Raw genomic sequence first — 22,534 nt, 5'->3', positions numbered from 1 at the left:
ACATAATATTTAATGGTGAAAACTTGGAATTTTTTTTAACTTTAAACAATTGTTATTACACAAATGTTGTCACATAATTGATTATTGCTCTACTCTGTACACAAGTATTCTTACTCTCCACAGAAAGGCTGCTTCTTAGTTTCTCATCTGTTGATGGCAATCACTAAAATCCTGATTTTAACAGAATAGTAGTAAAAATGCCTCAGTGATTTAAGTTGAAAGCAGTACATTGGTACATGGCTCTTATACTCATTTACCAGGAATGTACAAATGTCTTTATTCAAAAATACAAAATAATTATCTGTAGACATGGACAATGAGAGCAGTAAACCATTCTATGTTGTCAACGGAAACCAGTAACTGAAGGTTATAGTGATTTTCTTAAACATCAGCCAGCCTTTTCTCAGTCATCTCCTTCAACAGACCTCTCTTAAAGTTATTGGTGAGGAACGCTGCCTTGAGCTTCCTCTCACAGCTCATTAATAATGGTAAAGCCATATTCTAGGAATTAGAACATGCCACCTCCCATACCACTTCCCATTCCACCCATTCCGCCCATTCCAGGATCCTTCTCTTCTTTAGGAATTTCTGTAACTACAACTTCTGCTGTAGTTAACAGAGAGGCCACTCCAGCAACATCCAGTAATGCAGTTCTTTCAACCTTAGTTGGATCAATGATTCCTTTTTCCACCATATTCCCAAAATCTCCAAGCATAGCATCATAACCAACTTCTGAAGAACTCTGCAAAATTTTCTCAACTGTCAGTGATCCTTCAATACCTGCATTCTTAGCAATGGTCATTGCAGGAATTTGGAGTGTTTTTAAAATAATTTCTATACCAGTTTTTTGATCTTCATTAGCTGGAGTTATTGAATCCAAGGCTGGAGGGCACCAAAGCAGGACACAGCCCCCTCCCAAAACAATGCCTTCTTCAACAGCAGCTCGTGCAGCATTAAGGGCATCTGTAACTCTGTCTTTCTTTTCATTCACTTCAACATCACTTGTCCCACCAAACTTTAGCACAGCAACACCATCTGAGGGTTTTGCCAGACGTTCATTCAGTTTTTCCTTTCCATATTCAATAGTTGTGATATCCAACTGCTCGAGGATTTCTTGAATACGCTTTTCAATTTGAGCCTTGTCACCTTATCCTTTCAAGAGCATGGCATCATCTTTGGTCACAATGACCTCTCCAACTTGTCCTAAGTCATGAGGCTGAACATCTTCAAGATTTAGAGTTAGTTCTTCTTCTCCAAATACTGCACCGCCGGTAGCAATAGCCATGTCTTTAAGCTGGTTCTTTCTATTGTCACCAAAACCTGGAGCTTTGACTGCTACAGCCAGAAGACCAACTTTCAGCCTATTCAAAACATGTGTACTTAGAGCTTCTCCATCCACATCTTCAGCAATTATGACCAAGGGCTTACGGTGAGCGTTGGCAATTTCAAGAGCAGGAACAATGGACTGGACACTAGAAATTTTCTTTTCACTCGAAAGAACATAGGCAACTTGGAATTCACATTTCTGACCTTCTGATGTATTAATAAAGTATGGAGAGATATACCCTCTATCAACCTTCATGCCTTTAATAATTTCTAGTTCATCATTCAGTGTTTTCCCATCCTTTCCTGTGATAACGCCCTTTCTTCCAACCTTTTTCATCACATCAGAAATGATGTTGCCAATTTCTTTGTCTCCATTTGCAGAAATCGTAGCAATCTGGATGATCTCTTTCGGGGTTGTCACAGGTTTAGACTGCTTCTTAAGTTCAGCAATTACAGCATCAACAGCTAACATCACACCTCTCCTGATTTCCACTGGATTAGCACCTTTGCTAACCTTCTCGAAGCCTTCCTTGGCAATAGAGCGTGCCAGTACAGTAGCAGTAGTGGTCCCATCCCCAGCCTCTTCGTTTGTGTTATTGGCAACATCTTGAACAAGTTTAGTGCCAACATTTTTATATTTATCTTTTAAGTCAATGGACTTTGCAACAGTCCATCTTTTGTCACTTTGGGACTTCCCCAACCCAGTAATCATTGTCCTTCCCTTTGACCCCATAGTAATGGCTACAGCATCGGCTAAAAGATCTACACCTTGAAGCCTTAAGGTCGGGCATCTGCACCAGATTTTACATCTTTGGCATAAGCCCGAGTGAGATGAGGAGCCAGGGCCCTGGACACTGGCCTAATCTGGTGAAGGACGGCGGGTAATCTGTGAGGCAGTGGCACGGCGTGCAGGCGACAAGACAGGCCGTCGGCAGTGGGTGAGGGCGGAATTTTTTTTAAGATCAGGAATAAGACAAGAACATGTGCTTTCAGTGATTATTTTTACGTTTTTTTCCAGAGGTTCTCGCCAACTTAATATAAAAATGAAATAAAAAACTAAGGCATACAGAAAGATTAAAAAGGAGAAACTATAATTGTTCTTCTCAAACATTATGCATTGTATATTTTAAATATTAAATGTATGTTAAGAAGTCCGTAAGATAGCAAGAAAGTTTAATAAAGTTATTTGATAAAAATCAAGATAAAAATGTAATTGCAAGTTTCTAATAGTGATGGGGTTGCTTGCATTGAACTAAGCCTTCTACTTGGAACAATTATAAATTCTGAAGAAAAAAAATTTTTAACTGTCTTTTGAACAGAGATGAAAAACAAAAATTTGGAGCAATCTCAAATTTTGAAAGAAGGGAGCTTGCCTGGGGCAAATTAGCACTTATATGGCTTTCTGCCTAAGGAACCCCCTGATGCTCTCTTGGAGCATCTAGAACTAAATCAGAAAGCAGCAGCCTCACTGACCTACTGTCTCTCCTTAAAGGATCTATCTTTCCTCAGATTTCAGGCTACCTGGCTATCCTAAAATCTCAGCTCTAGGATGGGTTTAAGAAAAATTATGATTCTATAGTTTATCTAGAACTTTCTTGTTGTTAGGGCAAAGGCACCACTCTTTCCCATTTTCTACAAACTCACGTAGAAGCAGAATTCCCCTACCCCACCCACTCTTTCGCAAAGCCCTGCCCATGTTCCAGAAGGGCCAGCTCCCACTTGAGGCCAGATTTCAGGTGCTGGCAGAAAGACTGCCCACAGACAGATACTTTTTAAATTTAATACCGTATTTTTCACATTGCCCACCATTACTCACAGTTGCGACCTCAAGATGAACCTCCCTCAGCGTTGCCCTCCGAGCCACCGAGGGAAAACGGCGGGGCTCGCGTCTGTCCTGCCACGTTGTGGCGTGGAAGCCGCTAGAAGAGCCTTAGGGAGTTGCTGGGTGCACTTCCCCCGCTTCCGCTTCTTAATCATCCAGCCCCAATCAACATTTGAGGAGCCTTTTTATTTTTTTTAAATATTTATTTTATTTTATTTTATTTATTTATTTAGCTGTGCCGGGTCTTAGTTGCAGCAAGCAGGATCTTCACTGCCGCATGCGGGCTCTTAGTTGCGGCATGTGGGATCTAGTTCCCTGACCAGGGATCGAACCTGGGCCCCCGGCATTGGGAACTCGGAGTCTTAGCCATTGGACCACCAGGGAAGTTCTGAGGAGGCTTTTTTATTTTTTTATTTTTTTAATTTTTTTAAATTTTATTTATTTATTTTTATTTATGGCTGTGTTGGGTCTTCGTTTCTGTGCGAAGGCTCTCCCCAGTTGTGGCAAGCGGGGGCCACTCTTCATCGCGGTGCGCGGGCCTCTCACTATCGCGGCCTCTCTTGTTGCGGAGCACAGGCTCCAGACGCGCAGACTCAGTAGTTGTGGCTCACGGGCCCAGTCGCTCCGCGGCATGTGGGATCTTCCCAGACCAGGGCTCGAACCCGTGTCCCCTGCATTGGCGGGCAGACTCCCAACCACTGCGCCACCAGGGAAGCCCCTGAGGAGGCTTTTTTAAACACTCAGGCCCGTTGGTTTCAGAATGTATTTAAATGGTGCTGCCACATTATGTTGCCTGGCAGAGGGGACAGTGAGGTCTTGTTATTTCCCCTCCTCCCACCCCTGCTCTCCACGGCACATCCGTCTTGAGCAGAAGTCTGTATTTTCTTTTTAGAGTTATTATTTAGGTAGGGTTCATTCTTGTTCATTGCTATGAAGTATTTTGTTGTATGAATATATTGAATTTTACCCATTCTGGTTAAAGAAGATGTGAGATAGATACACACACACACACACACACACTAGAATATTACTCAGCCATAAAAAAGAATGAAATAATGCCATTTGCAGCAACACGGATGGACCTAGAAGTTACCATACTAAGTGAAGTAAGCCAGACAGCAAAAGATAAATACCATATGATCTCACTTATATGTGGAATCTAAAATATGACACAAATGAACCTATCTACGAAACAAACTCACAGACAGACTCGCGGTTGCCAAGGGGGAGGTGGGAGGGGTGGACCGGGAGTTTGGGATTAGCAGATGCAAACTATTATATACAGAATAGATAAACAGCAAAGTCTTACTGTATAGCACAGGGACCTATATTCAATATCCTGTAATAAACCATAATGGAAAAGAATATGAGAAAGAATATATATATGCATAACTGAATCACTTTGCTGTGCAGCAGAAATTAAGACAACATTGTAAATCAACTATACTTCAATAAAATGAATTTTAAAACATACTGCCCATTCTGAGTTTAATAGACATTTGGGTTGTTTCTATTGGCTAATACAAAATAAAATAGTCAAGAATATTTTTGAAAAGGTCTTTTAATGCATTCTATTGATGGGAAATTGCTGGTCTTCAGGAATATGTACATTCAAGGTTAAGACATGATGCTAAATTCTTTTCCAAAGTCCTTATACCAATCCTTTTCCAACCATGTATGATAAATCCAGTTATGCCACATCTCTCCATAACAAAGCTTTATGATACTTTATAAATTTAAACCATTCTGGTGAGTGTAGAGGAACCTCATAATTACAATTTGAATTTCCCTGATGATTAATGTGGTGAACATTTTTATATGTGCAATGGCCACTTGGTTAGTCTAAACTTTTAAAGCACCAGTTAACATCTCTCATCCATTTTTCTATTCATTTGTCTTTATTTTTCTTACCAGTCATATTTGTCAGCAAATATCTTCTTCCACTCTTTGTGTCACTCTCTTAAAAGGTATCTATTGATGAACAGCATTTTAATGTAATGCTACTTATCAACATTTTTTTATGTCCTGTTTTTAAAATGTTTTTCTACACGCAAAATCCTCAAGAGGTTTTCCCCTTCAAGAATGCCTTGGCTGTTTTTGGTCCTTTGCATTTCTTTGTAACTCTTAGGCTCAACTTGTTAAATTATATTTAAAAATATCTTTTGGCATTTTTATTAGCTGATTTTAAGAATTTTTTCCCTTTGATTTTCAGGAAATTTACTATGATGCTTCCACATGTGATATTCTTTGTACTTATCCTGCTCTGGATCTGTTGTGATTCTTAAATATGTGGCTATAGATGTTTCATCACTTTTGCAAAAATTTCAGCCTTTATCTCTTCAAATATTGATTCTTCCCCAATTTTCTCTCTTCTCCTAACGGAGATCAATTGCATATATGTTATAACTTTTTACTATGTCTTCATGTGTCTCTTATCTATGTTTTGCCATATTTTTTCTCTTGGTGCTTCAGTTTGCCAATCCTCCTTCATCCATGTTAATCAGCTTTAAACTCATCTACCGAGTCTTCAGATTTAATTATTTTATATTTTAGTTCTAAATTTTTCTTAGATTTCTTTTTGTGAATTTTAACTTTCTGGTAAAATTCTTTTCTTCCATTTTCCTAAATATCTTAATCACAGTTGTTTTAAAGCCCCTGTAAGTAAACTCCAATACTATATGTATTTCCTGTGTGTTTGTTTCTACTGTTTTTTTTTTTTTTTAATCTATCGGTTTCTGCTCATTAGAATGTATTTCTTGGTATAAATTTTATTTTTATACAGTATTTTATTTGAATATACAGTAGTTTTATTGAATGCAGGCTATTTTACATGAAAATTTCTAGAAATAATGTAAGGACCAGAATGATGATATCTTTCTCTATAAAGGATTTAATTTTGCTTGTGTTCCTCTTTAAAGACATGTGGGGCAGATTATCTTTATACAGTCTGTACAAACCTGGGCTTCAGTTTTGTAAATTCTGTTCTATTATTGTGAGCAATCACTCATAAAGCGCACCCATTCAGTCATCCAATTAAAAGCTAAAGTCTGTACCAGGGCCCCTTCTCCTTGGAAACCTTCATACTCTAATTTTTTTCTCCTTCCCTCTCTCTCCACCTCGGCACCATGAGACTGCCTAAAGCTTTGCTTAGTTTCTCGGCCTCTTGGTCACCTTTCACCTGGTTTACGCTCTACTCTGCTTCTATTATACTCATCTTAGAATGTGGATAGATGCTTAATATTTGGCAAAAAAACTATGCCAGATGTTGGGCTAATTTCAGTCCCTCTCTTCTCTCTCAGATTTTAGCCTGTTAGGTTCTCATGACTTTCTGATTGCTTACAGTTTTTATAGTTTTGTTTTGCCTGAGAAGCTTATTAGAGTAATAAGAACTTACACAACTGTAGGGGAATCTGGAAAACAAAGATCCAAAGGAAGAAACTGAAGAAGCAGAGACAAGTCACTAACCAGCGCTCCTGAAGCCAGGTGCTCCCATTTGCTGAAGTGAGAACACAAATGGATGTTAGTGGAGAGGCCTATGGAAGGCCACTGCTTCTGGATCCGGTGGGGAGCTTAGGACCACGACTGATGATCAGGGCTAGCGATCATTAAGAGGAGCTAAATATAGTGGGGAAAAGAAAGGACAAGGTGGAAACCACGGATATCTCTGCATCTATTTCTCACCACGTCAAAAATCATAATAGGGGGCTTCCCTGGTGGCGCAGTGGTTGAGAATCTGCCTGCTAATGCAGGGGACACGGGTTTGAGCCCTGGTCTGGGAGGATCCCACATGCCGCGGAGCAACTAGGCCCGTGAGCCACAACTACTGAGCCTGCGCGTCTGGAGCCTGTGCTCCGCAACAAGACAGGCTGCAATAGTGAGAGGCCCGCGCACCACGATGAAGAGTGACCCCCGCTTGCCACAACTGGAGAAAGCCCTCATGCAGAAACGAAGACCCAACACAGCCAAAAAAAAAAAAAAAAAACAGCCAGTGGACATGACTCATACTATTCAAAAAAAAAAGAAAATCATAATAAACTTCAAAGCAAGATGCCCGCTGCTTCACTTCTACCTTCCAAATCTCATACAACTTTCAGTTTGGCCAACTCTAAACTGGAACCATACAGAGAAAGGGATTCTGGGAAACATAGGTCTAACCTAGCCAAGTTGACATGGTACAAAACCACCAGAGATATGACAAAAATTTTACCCACAGGGAAACCAGATAGTCAATAAACATACTGAAAGATGCTAAACTTCACATTTATTCAGAAAAATGCAACTTGAAAACACAAGGAGATACAGTTTCACATGCCTCTCATTGGGTAAAATTAAAAGTGTTAATGAAGATCATATAATCCTGGCAGAGTGGAAATTGGTTCAACCACATTAACAAGCAATTTGGAATATCAAAGAAAATTGAAGACGTGCATACCTTTTAACCCAGTGATTCTACTACTAGATATACACTATTCACACAAGTATACAAAGAGAAGCTTACCAAAATGCTCATAGCAGCATTGGTGTTAACAGAAAAAGAAAAAAAAGAAGAAAATTAAATGTCTGTTAGTGGGATTCTAGATAAACATTTATTTGTTCATATAACAAAAAAGACTATACAGTAGTTAAAATGAAAAAATTAAAACTAAATGTATGAACATGAGTGAATCTTAGAAACAATATTGAAAAGCAAGCTGCTAAAGAATATATAGAGTATAATAGCATTTCTATATTTTTTTAATATGCAAAATAACACTAGTACATATATTTATGGAATTCATGTATATGTAGTAGAAATATAAAACATTCCAAAGAGTGAGATCAAATTCAGAGGTGTGAAATAAGGGAGAGTTCATGGGAGGCTTCCATTGTATATGTGATGATTTATTTCTTGTGCTTGGTGTTGGCTGCATGGATGCTTGTTTTATTCTCTCAATGCTTTTTTCTCTCCAAATTTATTTATTAATCACTGAAAAAAGAAACTTGATCTTGCCAAGTATGTTTCATCCCACCTGCCTATGAAAGTAGTCAGTTATTATTACCTACTCACTCCACAGGCCAGAGAATCTTCCAAACCTTAATTATTATCCCTGTTTATTTAAAGTTTTTTCTCTCTCTTTATATAAAATTAACCATAGTTGTTAGACATTTTTTAAGGCATGGTTAAGGCTGAGCTCTGTTTTTTTTTTTAATTCGATAATACTATCTCTGTGACTTTTACATTATTAAATAAATTTAGATATGTTTGATATACTTTTCTCTACTCAGATAGTGTCTTATTTTGGAGTTGATTTAAATAAAAAAATAAAGGGGCATTTACTGAAAAGAATTTAGAGGATTTACACCTTTTGTTAAAAAATTGAGAACACTTGCTCACTGGAATTCTAGGTGGTGATCTGGAAGGCAGATACTAACAGAGCGATCTGGTAGGGCTGCTCCTTTGGAGAAAGGGGGCTATGACATAGAAGGAGAAACAAACGAGGCATCCAGGCTTTGGAATCTAATAGAATGGAAGGGAAGAAACAAAAGGAGGAAGCAAGATGGGAGACTTGTGGATTGTGTGAAATGGTCCTCCCTCACAACCCCTCAAATATTCAATATTATGTTCACAAAATCACAAAATGCTGACTGAGACTGAAATTTTGAGGAAAGCGTGAAAGAGGGGATATTCACATCAGGGTCTGACATGGCAGAGACTAGAACAGTACACATGGGTAGGAGCTCAGAGGCATAGAACTTTTGAGAAAACACAGCAAAGAGACACACAAATTTTAGAGAGAGCTTTGAACTACTACTAGACCTACGAGTAGAAAGCAGGCCACGTTTATTCAGTTTTCCAAAGGATAGGGGGCACCACTGTTGAGCTCTCTATTACACGAAAATATATTTCTACCCACTGAACGGTTTCTATTCCCTTCAATACAGTTTGTAAAAAAAAATTGAGATATGGTGCTTGTTTTCAGAAGAGTTGCTTAGAGCAACCAAATTCAAATAATACATTTAATTGCATATATTCTGCTTAGGCCTTAGCTGAAGAAAAATGGTAATATTTTCTCAGAGAAAAATGTGAATTAAAGACAGAGTCACATGCTAATTTCATTTTTACATCTAAATATATAATGAGAATGTCTTGGTGCCTTTTGGCAAATAGACATATGCTTTTGCCTCTCCCTTCAGGAAACATAGATGGTAATACTGCGTGATTTCTAATCAGGGCAATAATCTGTAAATAAAGTATGCAATACTTGGGAAGATTTTTTTTATTAAACATTTTTTACTCTTCACACTTACAATCTTTCAACAATATTAAACATGTATGTTGATGATAATTTTCACTGAAACAATTTCTTTGTTTTCTTACACTCTATTTCTCATGAACTAAAAATGATCCTACTTTATTTTAAATTTAAAAAGTGCTTGTATTAGAAAAAGAACTGTGCTAGAGATACAAAATAAGTAAAATTTCTTTGATTAAAAATAGTAAGAGCTGTACTATACTAAAAATATTATTTTTTTGTTATTAAGTGACTAAATTTCAGTGATTTTTGTTTTTATGCATAATATTTGTTCCTTTTTAATTCCCTGCTGATATGAGAACTGCATCGAAGTGTTTTATGCCATTGGGGGTTTTCAGTGAGAGAAGGAGAAAAGTTAAACCTGAAATTTCTTGGTTTCTTAAGACTCTCTTGCTAAGCAATAGAAATGTTTCTCTTTTATCAGAAGTTTCATGGATGGTAAAAGTTGGAACAAATCTACTTAGTATTAAAGAGTGGAAGGCTCTGGAGTCAAAACTGTGGTTCAAAACCACCACCTGGGTAAAGATAAGCAACAAGGATATACAACATAGCACAGGGGATTATAGCATTATCTTGTAATAACCTATAATAGAGAATAATCTGCAAAAATACTGAATCACTATGCCATATACCTGAAATTAACATAATGCTGTAGATCAACTATACTTCAACAACAAAAACGACAAGACAAAATCACATCACTTTGGTGAACTGCTCAACTCCTTCATGCCTCAATTTCTTTATCTCTAACAGGGAAATATAACCACATGTCTTTCTGTTTGGATGACTGAATGAGATCAAGTATGTAGAACTCTCAACATAATGCTGGACATAGAGTAAGACATGATAATTGGTAGTTTTTATTATTGCTTTTAAATGATATAGGCTAAAAATGGCCATCACAGATGATGGAGGTATAAATATAAATATATATGCATGTAAATATGTAGATATACATACACATATATACATTTCACTGTTTGTGTAAGGATGCAACGTAGACCAACAGAATCAGCACTGCACAAGGCCCAGGCTGGCTTGCTGACCAGCTACTTTGTGACATGGTGAACTCAGCTTCTCCACATCTCACCTTCCCTGTTTGTAATATGAGAGTTTAGACAAGAAAATTTTTATGATTCTAATCCAGTCCTAACAGTCACTGATTCTTTTTTTTTTTTATCAGTAGTGTCAAATAGGAATATATGAAGTCAGAGTTTAGAGAAGAGTGACTCTCAAAAGAGAAAAGCAAAAAAGCTGAAAAGAGTTTTTCCTGCCAAAATGGCTGAGCAACAGGAACTCAACAGTAGATTCTAATATAATTTTTAAAAGAGTTGTTATGGACTGAATGTTTGTGTCTTCCAAAATTTAAATGTTGAAATCCTAAGCCCCAATGTGATGATATTAGGAGGTGGGGTCTTTGGGAGGTAATTAGGTCAGGATGGTGGAGCCCTCATGAATGAGATCAGTGCCTTTATAAGATGATACAGTAGAGCTTGCTCCCTGTCTTTGCTCTCTATCACGTGAGGATATAATAAGACAACCATCTGCAAACCAGGAAGCAGTCCCTCACCAGACACTGGATCTGCTAGCACCTTGAACTTGGACTTCACAGCCTCCAGAACTGTGAGAAATAATTGTTGTTTAAGCCAGCCAGTCTATAGTATTCTGTTGTAGCAGCCTGAACTAAGACAAGAGTGAATTCTCTTCAAGAGTGAACATATTCATTCTTTTAGTCATTCATTTATGTGAAGTTAGTGAACATCTACTATGTGCCCAGCATTGTAGAGGTGCTAGAAATACAGAAATAATTATTTGCCCTTTGAGTATTTAGTGGGAAAGGCATACAATTACAATCATTGTGGAAAAGACTGTATCTTATGTTATATGGTAATATAGGCCATCCACATGCCTCTAGGTGAGGTGCTGAGGAAAGAGGCCCTCATCCGGAGATGAGAAACTTTATTTTCAGGTTGTATCTTTTATATATTGCCTATTTCTCAGTTTCCCTCTTTTATAAATGAGGATAATTTCAGTATCCACCTTACAGAATATTATGAGAGTTTAATTACATAATTTGGGTAAAGTGATTAGTGAGTTGTCAATAAATATTAGATTTTTTAAAAAAATTTAATAAGTGGACTATATATTTTAGTGGTTAGGAGTTTGGTTTTTTGAATTGAAAAGATTAGTTTTGAATATCAGCTTTGCCATTTACTATCTGTGTGTCCTCAGGATATACCTTAATCTTTAAGTATATCCTCATTTATAAGATGAGAATTATGACTGTTCCTTTTTGGTTTGCTGAGATGATACAATTATAAAATGCATGTAAAGTGCTTATTAAAGTGCCAGTCTATTTTTCAGTGCTTAATGAATGCTAGCTATTTTAAAATAAAGGATCAAAGATACCACCAAAGCCCTCATAAGCATATAAAATGGTACACATATGTATCATATTACAGAACAAACTTGGCCAGGTATCTTAGAGGTAGAGCCTAAGACAGGGATTCTTTTTTTTTTAAACTCAAATTAATTTAAAATTCAACAAATCAACCAAACAAATAAAAAACTCAACACAAACTCTTCATTATCATTTAGGTATCTAAATGTACTACTTCATCAAATCATTCTGGATTATAAACATGACAGTAATAGTTTATACATATGAGTTTCTTTCACATCAAGATGTAAAATGTTTAGCTCATTAATCTTAGACCACTGTGAGGAAAATTGAAAAAAATGATGACAGCCTCATCAGTAAGTAAAAACACACTAGAATATTATTTTCTAAACTGGGTCACAGGTCTTTGGTCAAAGACCGGGTTCAAGTTGTTTGTCTTCCTGCAAGGACATTGAAAGCACCTCTTGAGTAATCATTATAATGCGGACTTTTCCAGCCTAGGGATGTTGACAGGTAAAGATGATACATTAGTACCCATTTTATATTGGATTAGTCCATCTCAGGTCCCATTCTGAGATTCTTTCCTCCCCGTATTGCTTGGAGGTTGTATCCCAGTGGTGGTGTCTACTGCAACAAAGCTGTAGCTCTACCATCTTCATTCATTCACTCAGCCCTTCATTCATTCACATATTCATTGATTTTTTTAAAAATTTATTACTATTATTTTTTAACATCTTTATTGGAGTATAATTGCTTTACAATGGTGTGTTAGTTTCTGTTTTATAACAAAGTGTATCAGTTATACATATACATATATCCCCATATCTCTTCCCTCTTGTGTCTCCCTCCCTCCCACCCTCCCTATCCCACCTCTCTAGGTGGTCACAAAGCACCGAGCTGATCTCCCAAGACAGGGATTCTTGTTCCAGTGATTTATTGAGGAAGTTCTCTCAGGAGAGGAGAGGGAGGGAAACAGGATAAGGGAGTGGAACAAACTAACAAAGAATGTAGTCCTAGTTAGACACTAGCTTCAGTCTGATCCCTTGGGGAAAATTTCAAAGCATAAATTGCACCACAGAATTAGTTCCACTTTATGGCAAGTGGACCAGCCACTGTACTGCTGTGTCAGTCTGTCACTGGTCGACCTCTTGAGGGAAGGGAGGGGGGAGTCAGCCTTCTGGGAAAGAAGTTCCCTGATGGCTGAGAGCAACTCTCTGGAAAAGGGACAATGGTGAATTATTATTAGTCAACAATCCAGCAACAGGGTGATGGATACGAATGGATAAAGGCAAATTTAGTGGGACACCAACAGCATGCACTACACAGCAGAAGGGGAAAAGATATGTTAAAGGTCTAGATGTATTATTGTTAATGAAATTGTTTAAAGTTTAGCTTCCTGGAAGTCAAAGAAAATAGGGTTTTTCTGGATTTATAAAAGTAATATGATGTCTCCTGTTTGGTGCTCTGGAGCCATTCTGCATCTTTCTTGCTTTGGGCTGTATCTCCTGGAAGCTGGAATGTGTAAACTGCATCAACTGTTCTTTTGATATTTGGCTTTTGATGGGGTCAGGCCCATAGGACTACTGGACGGAGAAAATGAGCAAGAAGAACTCCATGCCTGTGGGGCTTATGCGAGCTGGCTGTGTGCCTGCTCTGGTCACGGAACCTTCAGGGAACCCACTCTCTTTTTGTCTTTTTAGGTAGAAGAGTGGTAATAATGCTTTCTGTTGCTGTCTTACACTAGAACACACATACTGCCTACACCACTGTAAAGAGTTTCCTGGGAATTCCTTGGCGGTCCAGTGGTTACGATTCCGTGTTTTCATTGCCGAGGGGGAAAAAAAGAGTTTCCTTATTAAACTTTCTTCAAAGTACTCAAATTAAGTTTGCTACCTGTTTCCTGACTAATATACGTGGTATATCATTTAATTACAAAAATGACTATCTTCCCTACACTAAATTCTAGACACAATTTATTACCTGAATATATTCTGACTTAAAATACATTGAATATAATAGACTGAATATGTGAAGTATTCTTCCAATAGCCATTTTTCTGGAGACCTTTCAAAGTGTTGAATTAATACTGAATTGTAATTCATCAAAGTTATTACTATAGAAAATTAAAATAATATATCCCAGGAAATTGGCACATTCATCTAGCCTTATTACCTTACGCCTGTATGCAAATGAACATCAGCCTGAAGACTTTGGCTTTCACGGAAAATCAGAGTCAAATTCCAATTCAGTTAATTCTTCCTTTAAAATACACATGGTTACCAAAAAATTTCAAACATCTAGTTTTTTTAAATCTAAGGATATATGTACAATGTCTCTTCCCCAAAAATATTAAGCCATACTGACAGAAATTAAATTCCTAGATAAATGAAGAATTATACCACGTTCATGGATTGGAGGACTAAATATTATAAAGATTTTAACAAAAATTAATCTAAAAATTGAGTGCAATCCTAACTAAAGTTTCCGTGGATTTTTGTAGAAATATATATTGAAATGCAAATAACCAAGGCAACCTTGAAGAGAAACAAATAGGGGCGACCTGTTCTATTCAATGTCAAAATAATTTTGAATTTCTAATTCGATGCCAAAAGAGCTACAGCAAAAAAGTGCGGTATCGGTGCAAGGACAGATGAATAGACTAATGGATCAGAATACGGTGTGCAGAAACAGACCTGAATGAATATGAGTACTTGGTTTATGTCTAATGTGGCACTGCATAACAGTGGCAAAAGGGCAGTCTTTTCAATAAATAGTGTTCTGTTAGTTGTATATCCATATGGAAAAAACAAAGCTCAACTACCATCTCACACAATAAATAAAAGTCAATTCTAGAGGGGTATAGAACAAAATGTGAAATGTAAAAGAAGAAAGTATCTAGAAGATAACAAAGAGAATATCTTTATACCTGTGGGATAAACAAAGATTTCTGAAAACATAAAATATGCTGACCACCAGGGAAAAGATTGACAAAATTGGACTACCCCAAATTAAGAATTTCTCTTTATCAAAAGACACCATCAACAGAGCAAAAAGTAAGTTACAGAGGGAGAGACGATACAACCAACAGAAGAGTGATATTCAAAATATAGAGAGAGGTTCTAAAAATCAGTAAGAAAAAGACAAGGTGATGGCAACATGGCAAAAGACTTGAAAAGTCACATGAAAAGGTGCTCAACATCATTAGATATCAGGGAAATGGAAGGTAAAAACATAACTTTCGTAGTTGTGTAGTGGTATGCCACGAAAATGGTAAAAGCAAAAATGAAAAACAGAAAAAAATCAAGAGTTGGTGAGAATATGGAGCAACATGAGCTACTATAAATTGCTGGGGAGCAGAGTGTAAATTGCTATTGCACTTTGCAAAGCTGTTTATCAGTATTTACTCAAGTTAATCATAAACATACTTCATAATCCCACAATTTAACTGCTATCTTTTATACCCCAAAGAAATGCACACATGTGCACCAAATGAAAAGTTCAGTAATATTCACTGCAGCATTATTGCTAATAGCCCCAAACTGGCAATAACCAAAATGTTCATCAACAATAAAATATTTAAATAAGTATACATACATGGTAATACTATTCAGCAATGAAAATTTTAAAGACACTGTTACACACAAAAAAAACAGGTAAGTTGAGTGAAAGAAGGCAGAAACATCGTGCTAATATTGTTTGATTCCATTTGCATAAACTTTAAACTGGCAAAGAACTTATCCATGGTATTATAAACCCTAAGATTGGTTACCTTTAGGAAGAAGGAAGGGATTAATAATTGGGAAGGGGTCCAAGATGGAGAGTGGTTTTTCTGGGCTGCTGGTAATGTTCTATTTCTTGCATCTGTCATGGCTACACAAGTGTATTTACTTTACAATAATTCATTAAACTGTACACTTTTCCACTTATCTGTTAGTATGTTATACATCAATAGATTTTAAAAAATTATACAGACTCAGAGGAAGAAAGTGATCACCAAGTTGTAGTGGTCAATTTTAAAGCTTTTGTGGTAGCGACTTGGACTAGAAAGACTTTCTAGGAAATCTAATCATTTTGACAAGGTTCCTACTTAGTGATGTGTATATACTTGTGTGTTATCCAATATATTATTTATATGTTATCCAATATAGTTCCTATATTACTTTAATGTGTCTACTCATAAGTAAAAGAGAAAAGGAAAGGAAATGGATATTGTGGAGCATATACACTATGTAAGGCACAATGACAGGTGCTTCATACTTTAAAAAAAAAATCCTCAGAATACCATGGTAATTATTATTGTTCACATTTTTCAGGTTAAGAAGTTGAGACTCGGGCTTCCCTGGTGGCGCAGTGGTTGAGAATCTGCCTGCCAATGCAGGGGACACGGGTTCGAGCCCTGGTCTGGGAAGATCCCACATGCCGCGGAGCAACTAGGCCCGTGAGCCACAATTGCTGAGCCTGCGCGTCTGGAGCCTGTGCTCCGCAACAAGAGAGGCTGCGATAGTGAGAGGCCCGCGCACCGCGATGAAGAGTGGCCCCCACTTGCCGCAACTGGAGAAAGCCCTCGCACAGAAACGAAGACCCAACACAGCCAATAAATAAATAAATAAGTCAGGAGCTCTTTTAAAAAAAAAAAAAAAAAAGAAGAAGTTGAGACTCATAAATGCTAAGTAACCTGCCTAAGGTCATATATCTGAAGGCTATATACCCAGGGACATAGCTAATAAATGTCAGAGTCTGACTTCATATCAGATTGTTTAAGTCCATAGATTGTATACACTGGACATGGGAAAGATCTGAAATTCACTGTCTGGCTTTGTTGTCAAAAGCCCTGAACTTATGCCATAACGCCATCATTTACTCCTGTAGAACCCTGGAGCAAGATACTTGACCATTCTGAGCCTGGGTTTCCTTATTTCTAAAATAGAAAACTGGAGATATTGGTGCTCCCCCCAGATCCTCTTGACCATCCAGAGCACCCATCCCCTACCTGCTATGAGTACTGATTGACAATGACCCCCTTCTCCAGAGAACTGCCCCCAGAGTATTGGTCCTACAGGAACCTCCACGTGTCCCCGGAGATCTTGACCAATGCCTGACGGGTACAATAGGTCAACCTCTTGCAACAACGGGGTCCAACTCTGTGGTGCAGTTTGTGCTCAAAGCTTTTCAGTGGGAATAGACTGAAGCTTAATGACATGAAGCTCCGTTGAAACCTCCTTCTTGCTTAGTTTGTATTTCCCATTCTGTCCCGCTTCCCTCATGCCCCCTTCTCCTGAGGGCACTTTTTCAATAAATCATTTGAAAAGAATCACCATCTCAGTCTTTGCTTTTAGATGACTTAAGATAAAAATATCCACTAAAATAGTATGAGAATAAAGTGAAATAAATATATAGGAACTATTTTAACTGTAGAGTACTATAAAAGTTCTATATGAATATTATGCAGAATTATAAAACAAGTCAAGTTCATTACTTTTGTATCTTTTCCCTTGAGTATTAAAAACTATCACCTTTCAGACCTAGTATACTTGCATTCTCTCTTCTCTCTCACATATCAAAACAAAAAATTAGTTTATGCTTTTATTCCTTGGGGCTTTGGCTAATTAATCAAAGTATTTCAGTCTTAGGATCATGAGGTATTCAATAGTATGAAAAGAAAAGATGGGTTTGGTTGGCTTCTCTTGGTCATAGTGCTTTAGTCTGGGTGAATATATTTTGCTAATCTAGAGGTATTCACTGCTTTTGCTCGAGTATCTCCTAAAATAATTTTTAAAAATTATATTTTTAGTTGTTAGCTAAAGTTTTATATTGAAGGCTTAATAGTTAAACATGATTATAAGTTCAAGAAAATTGTATATTGCATTTGTGTGTTAAATATCTTTCATCAAAACATTAGAGCAGACAATTAAACTTATTTAATTTAGAGGAAAAACATATGCCAAAGAATTAACTGGCAAAGCCGGTTCTTAATTGTGAAACCAATAATCTAAATTAAGCATTTCTGTGAGGGGAAAAAAAAACCCCTGAGTTTTTCAATCACAATAAACATATAAATATGCATTCCCACTATCACTTCGCTTCTGAATTCTAAGATATATAAGTAATACATGGTTTGGGGGAGATAGATAAAGTTGCAGGATCCTAGCCATCAGACTTTCCCCTAGATAAGAAAGGGCACTTTTCTCTCCAATGTTTTTGCTGATGCTTTTCTAGCTTTACCATCTTGTGATTCTCCCAGTGTCACTTCTCAAATTTTCTTTGTTTGGCACCCCAGAAACTCCTTGGGATAACACACCATACTGATTTCAGATGAGTGAGGGGAAGACAGAAGGGTCTGCGAAGAGAGATATGGAAAAGAAGTGGTAGGTCCCAGGAGACACTCTAACAGATTAGTTTTAAGAAAGACTAAGTATGAACTTTGAGGATCTGGAAGATGGACCTCTAAAAATATTCCTACCTGGGTAACCTCTGGAAAGCCTTCTTATGTCTCCAGGGCTATGCATTTCACCACCTTAGCCTCTAGGTCACCCCACATGCAGCCAGATGCCTAGAGATAAGGGACCTCCCCGAACTCTACCCAGGATTTCTCCCAGGCAGAGTTGATAGCTGAGAAAATGTGTTACTCGTTGTTTCCCCTTGTTATTTATTACTCTTTGGTTGCATGTAACTGAACTTCAGCACAACTTCAGTGCAAAACAGGAATGAATGATAAGAATGCACTGGGGACATGTATATGTATATGAATGGCTTTGCTGTGCATCTGAAACTATCAACATTGTTAATCGGCTATACGCCAATATAAAATAAAAAGTTAAAAATAAATAAATAAATAAATGACTACTTGAAAAAAATAAAAAAAGAATGCATGGGGTCTCATGGTGCCCAAGAGCCATCATGCAGCCGGGCCTCAGGAACATAGTGGAATCAGGAAATGGAATATTAGCAGTCTTTCTTCTTTCATCTCTGCTCTTCACTGCATGTTTGATTCATAATTCTTTCTCTAAACCCTTTCTCTGCTTTTCTGATCTATAAGGTAGAGTAATATGGCTGCTGAAAATGCCTTAGTGTAAATTTCATCAATCTTCCAGAGAAAGACTGAATCTAATTCTCCAAAGAAAAGAATCTTATAGGGGAAGAGGGTATCATGCATCCAATCTTGATCCATGGAACTATGCCCCCATGATTCATGTAAAATCATAGGGTTGAATCAGGTTTGAGATGAGGCTTCTGAACAGATAAAACATTCAGCATACACCCAATTCCTTCCTAGGTTGGACAGAGAACCTAGCCACAAACACTTAGGACAATTTTCAGTTCTAAGTTGAGTCAATGTATTTCCTGTCTTAGGAATATTTTCACATTAGTCTATCCATAGAGGGACTAAATGCTATATTCTGAGACTTAAGAACTTCATACAATAGAAGGGGTACTATTTGGGGATTGCAAATGGGAAAGGAGTGAGACCATCTGCCCATGAAATCACATCATACTTACTTCTAAGATGGTAAGTCCATTGTGGAGAGGAGACTAATTTGAAGTGACATGAGAAAAGATATAATTGTTAAATCTGCATACCCTCAATGAGGTGTGGTTGTTTTCCTTGCACCATGCTTCTATCCTAGTGGCTTTCAATCCTGAGTAGCAGATGTTCTCAGTGCCCACCCATATCTTCTCCAAACCTTTTCTATTTTCGTGCACAACAGCTACCTGCATGTTTTCACCTGCATCTCCGTTGAAGTGATGTTCTCAGACTTCCCTTGCCTTTGCCTCAGTACAGAGAGAGCCGAAGGGGCCTAGGAATTTGCAGTGCCACCAGTGACTACTGGGTAAAATACTCAGCTCTCTGGTCCCTGATGGGACAGCTTGGAGGTGTGACTTATAAGTCTGCAGAGGTCCCCTGCAGGACTGAACCAAGTTACCACCCCTGGGTCTTTTCTTGACACCAGTCTCTTGCCTGGCTTCCTTCCCTTCCCTGTCACTTGACATACTTTTCTGTGGTTATTCCTTGGAACATTCTTTAATAAATCACTTTTATATGAATCTTTATCTCAGGCTCTACAGCTAGGCACCCCAACCTTAGATACTGCCTATCCATTAGAATTACCTGGGAAGTTGCTAATAGAAATTCTTCACTTAGGCCATGAGTGAGAGAAACAAAATGAATTTTTACCCTACAGAATTAAATCAGAAACTTTACCTTTTAATACATATATAATTTGGTCCTATGTGATGTGTTGTGTGTGTGTGTGTGTGTGTGTGTGTGTGTGTGCATCCACATGTGTGAGAAAGAGACAGATTGACAGAGAGACTGAGAGATATAGATACAGAAAGAGACATTCTTTCATGATATTTAGAATAACTACTGACCTTGAATTAGAAAAAGTATATATGTTGTAGGTATCAGTCAAGGTTTGAAAGAGAACCAGTAGGAGATACATATATATGAATCTTTACGTGTGTATGTGTATATTATGAGATTTGTATAAAGAACTGGCTCACACAGGTTGCAAGCTGTTGAGTCTGAAATCAGTAGGGCAGACTGGCTGGCTTGAAACAGGCAGGAGTTGACCCTACAGTCATGAAGTAGAATTCTTTCTTCTCCAGGAAACCTCAGCTTTTGCTCTTCAGGCCTTCAACTGATTGGATGCGGCCCATCCTTGCACATGAGTTACCAAGGGTAATCCCCTCAAAGTCAATTGATTGTAGATGTTACCACATCTACAAAATACCTTCACAGCGCGACCTGGACTAGTGTTTGGTTAAATAACTGGGTATTGTAGCCTAGTCAGGTTGACACAAAAGGCTACTCATCATATTGCAGGACTAATAAAGTAAGAAGAAAAATAATTTGTTGTGTCAAAATAGTACCAAAATGTGGCATCCACAGAAACCACTCGGCATTTACGCAGTATAATAAGTTTGCATATTGTTAAACTGGTGATATTAACTTCTTATAAAAGGAAGTGACTCAAAAAAATCAGCTCTATATATACTGTATATCTATATATAGATACATTCATATTTTTAAATAATCTGCTCACATCTTTGAAAATTAGAAAAGAAGGTAATGCTTCTATTTGTAGCTAAGAGACATTAAGAGGGCATTTTTTTTCCAGTCCGGTTTGTATAATATTAACAACTGTCAGTGATTGCCCAACAATACCCATCTACAAAGGCACTAGAGTATTGAGAGTAAGGGAGAAACCAAGCCTTGGCCTAAGAGGGAGCTGGCAAGATTATAAGAAGTGGTAGTGATACCAGGATTGGGTGTAGGACCGCAGACCCTAGGGAAAATGGAGTAAGATCAAAATCGAGCCAAGTGGAGTTTAACCGATTCAATCCAGTGGAGGCCATGTGGCAGAATAGGAAAGGTTCAATACAAGAAGCAGATCCGTAGCCACAGGCACGCATGAGTATCTTGGCATGTAAAAAAAGAACTGAGATGTTTGTCCTAGTCACCAGCTATCAAACGGTAGCACGGAAGTCCCACGTGGGTTAGATTATTTAGAACTGCTGACTGGCATTACTACCCTTTATAAATATTTGGCCTCCCTCTGATTTTGAACATGTGGGAGGATCACATACCTGTGCCCCCTTTGAAATAAGGTGTGGCCAAATGAGTTCCGGTCAATGAACTGTGAGTGTAGTCATTTGTGAGTGCCACTTCCGGGCAGAGGCACTTGATTGCTGGAACTCAGCTCCCCAGGGCTCTCCGCTCCTGCTGGGTGACTGTGAAATGCTGATATGGGTGCTTCTGATGGACTGAAGCAGGCTGGAATGCTGAGCCAGCACACGGAGGATGACTGCCCTGGAGGGTGGCCCAAGCCTGCAGAGAACATCAAACTGTGTTAAGTTACTGAGATCTTTACATTTTTACTGCAGCATAGCCTATAACCTGCCTGAATGTGACATGGAAACAGGCATAGAGCATATTCAATTAAATAGCTTCGAATTTACCAAGACTCTTCAGGCAGAGTCAGTCTCTGCCTCTGTCTCTGTCTCTGTCTCCCCCTCCCCTATCCACCCCTCCCCCGCATATACTTTTTTCACTCTTTTTATTTTTGGCATTGAGTGCGCTATAGAAACAACTGGGACAGGCAAGGATGGGAGCATCTTATAGTCATTTTTTGAATGACGAAAAGGAACCATCACAATCGGAAGGTGTCAACTTTTGAAAACCCACAGAGGGCATGAAGTCACAATCTTAGCTGCTCTTTTCTACCCTTCGTATGATTCAGTGAGGCGTTTTGGGGTTTGTAAGGAACATAAATCTCAAACCAGCTCTAGAAAACAGGACTTGTTGTCAAGATATTGAGGGGTCTCATAAATCCAGAAAAAATTTAAACAACCAGGCTTTAGAACAAAAAGGAAAACAGATTTAGGAATCTCTTTGTCTCTGTCTCTCTCTCCTCCCTTCACCCCTGCTGAATGTGAACGATGGTCCCTCTGGCCTGAATGGCTTCATCTGTTTACCCACCTTGCACATGAATCATTTGCTGGTGGCCACCTCAGTTCCAGTCTGCAAGACCTTTCATTCAAACAACCACCCCCAACTTTCCTCTGAATTTTTAAGTCATGTTCTTCCAAGAGAGTATCTGTTTAGCCTAGCTTACTTTGCAAATTAGTTTTGTGAAGTTAAGGTCACTGGTCCTTAGATGTTCTCTAGTTAGATATTCACCCAGCCTGGTC

At 38.0% G+C, this 22,534-nt stretch overlaps 1 pseudogene; it reads right to left on the bottom strand.

The window, feature by feature from the left end:
• Positions 1-508: 508 nt before the first annotated feature.
• The window catches only part of LOC103004200 (60 kDa heat shock protein, mitochondrial-like), a 28,300-nt pseudogene continuing 6,274 nt past the window's right edge, over positions 509-22,534 (bottom strand).

Source organism: Balaenoptera acutorostrata, chromosome 5 (genome assembly GCF_949987535.1).
Source record: "Balaenoptera acutorostrata chromosome 5, mBalAcu1.1, whole genome shotgun sequence".
Classification (NCBI taxonomy): domain Eukaryota; kingdom Metazoa; phylum Chordata; class Mammalia; order Artiodactyla; family Balaenopteridae; genus Balaenoptera; species Balaenoptera acutorostrata.
The sequence above is the reverse complement of the archived record's forward strand: the minus strand, read 5'-3'. Positions and strand labels throughout refer to the sequence as shown.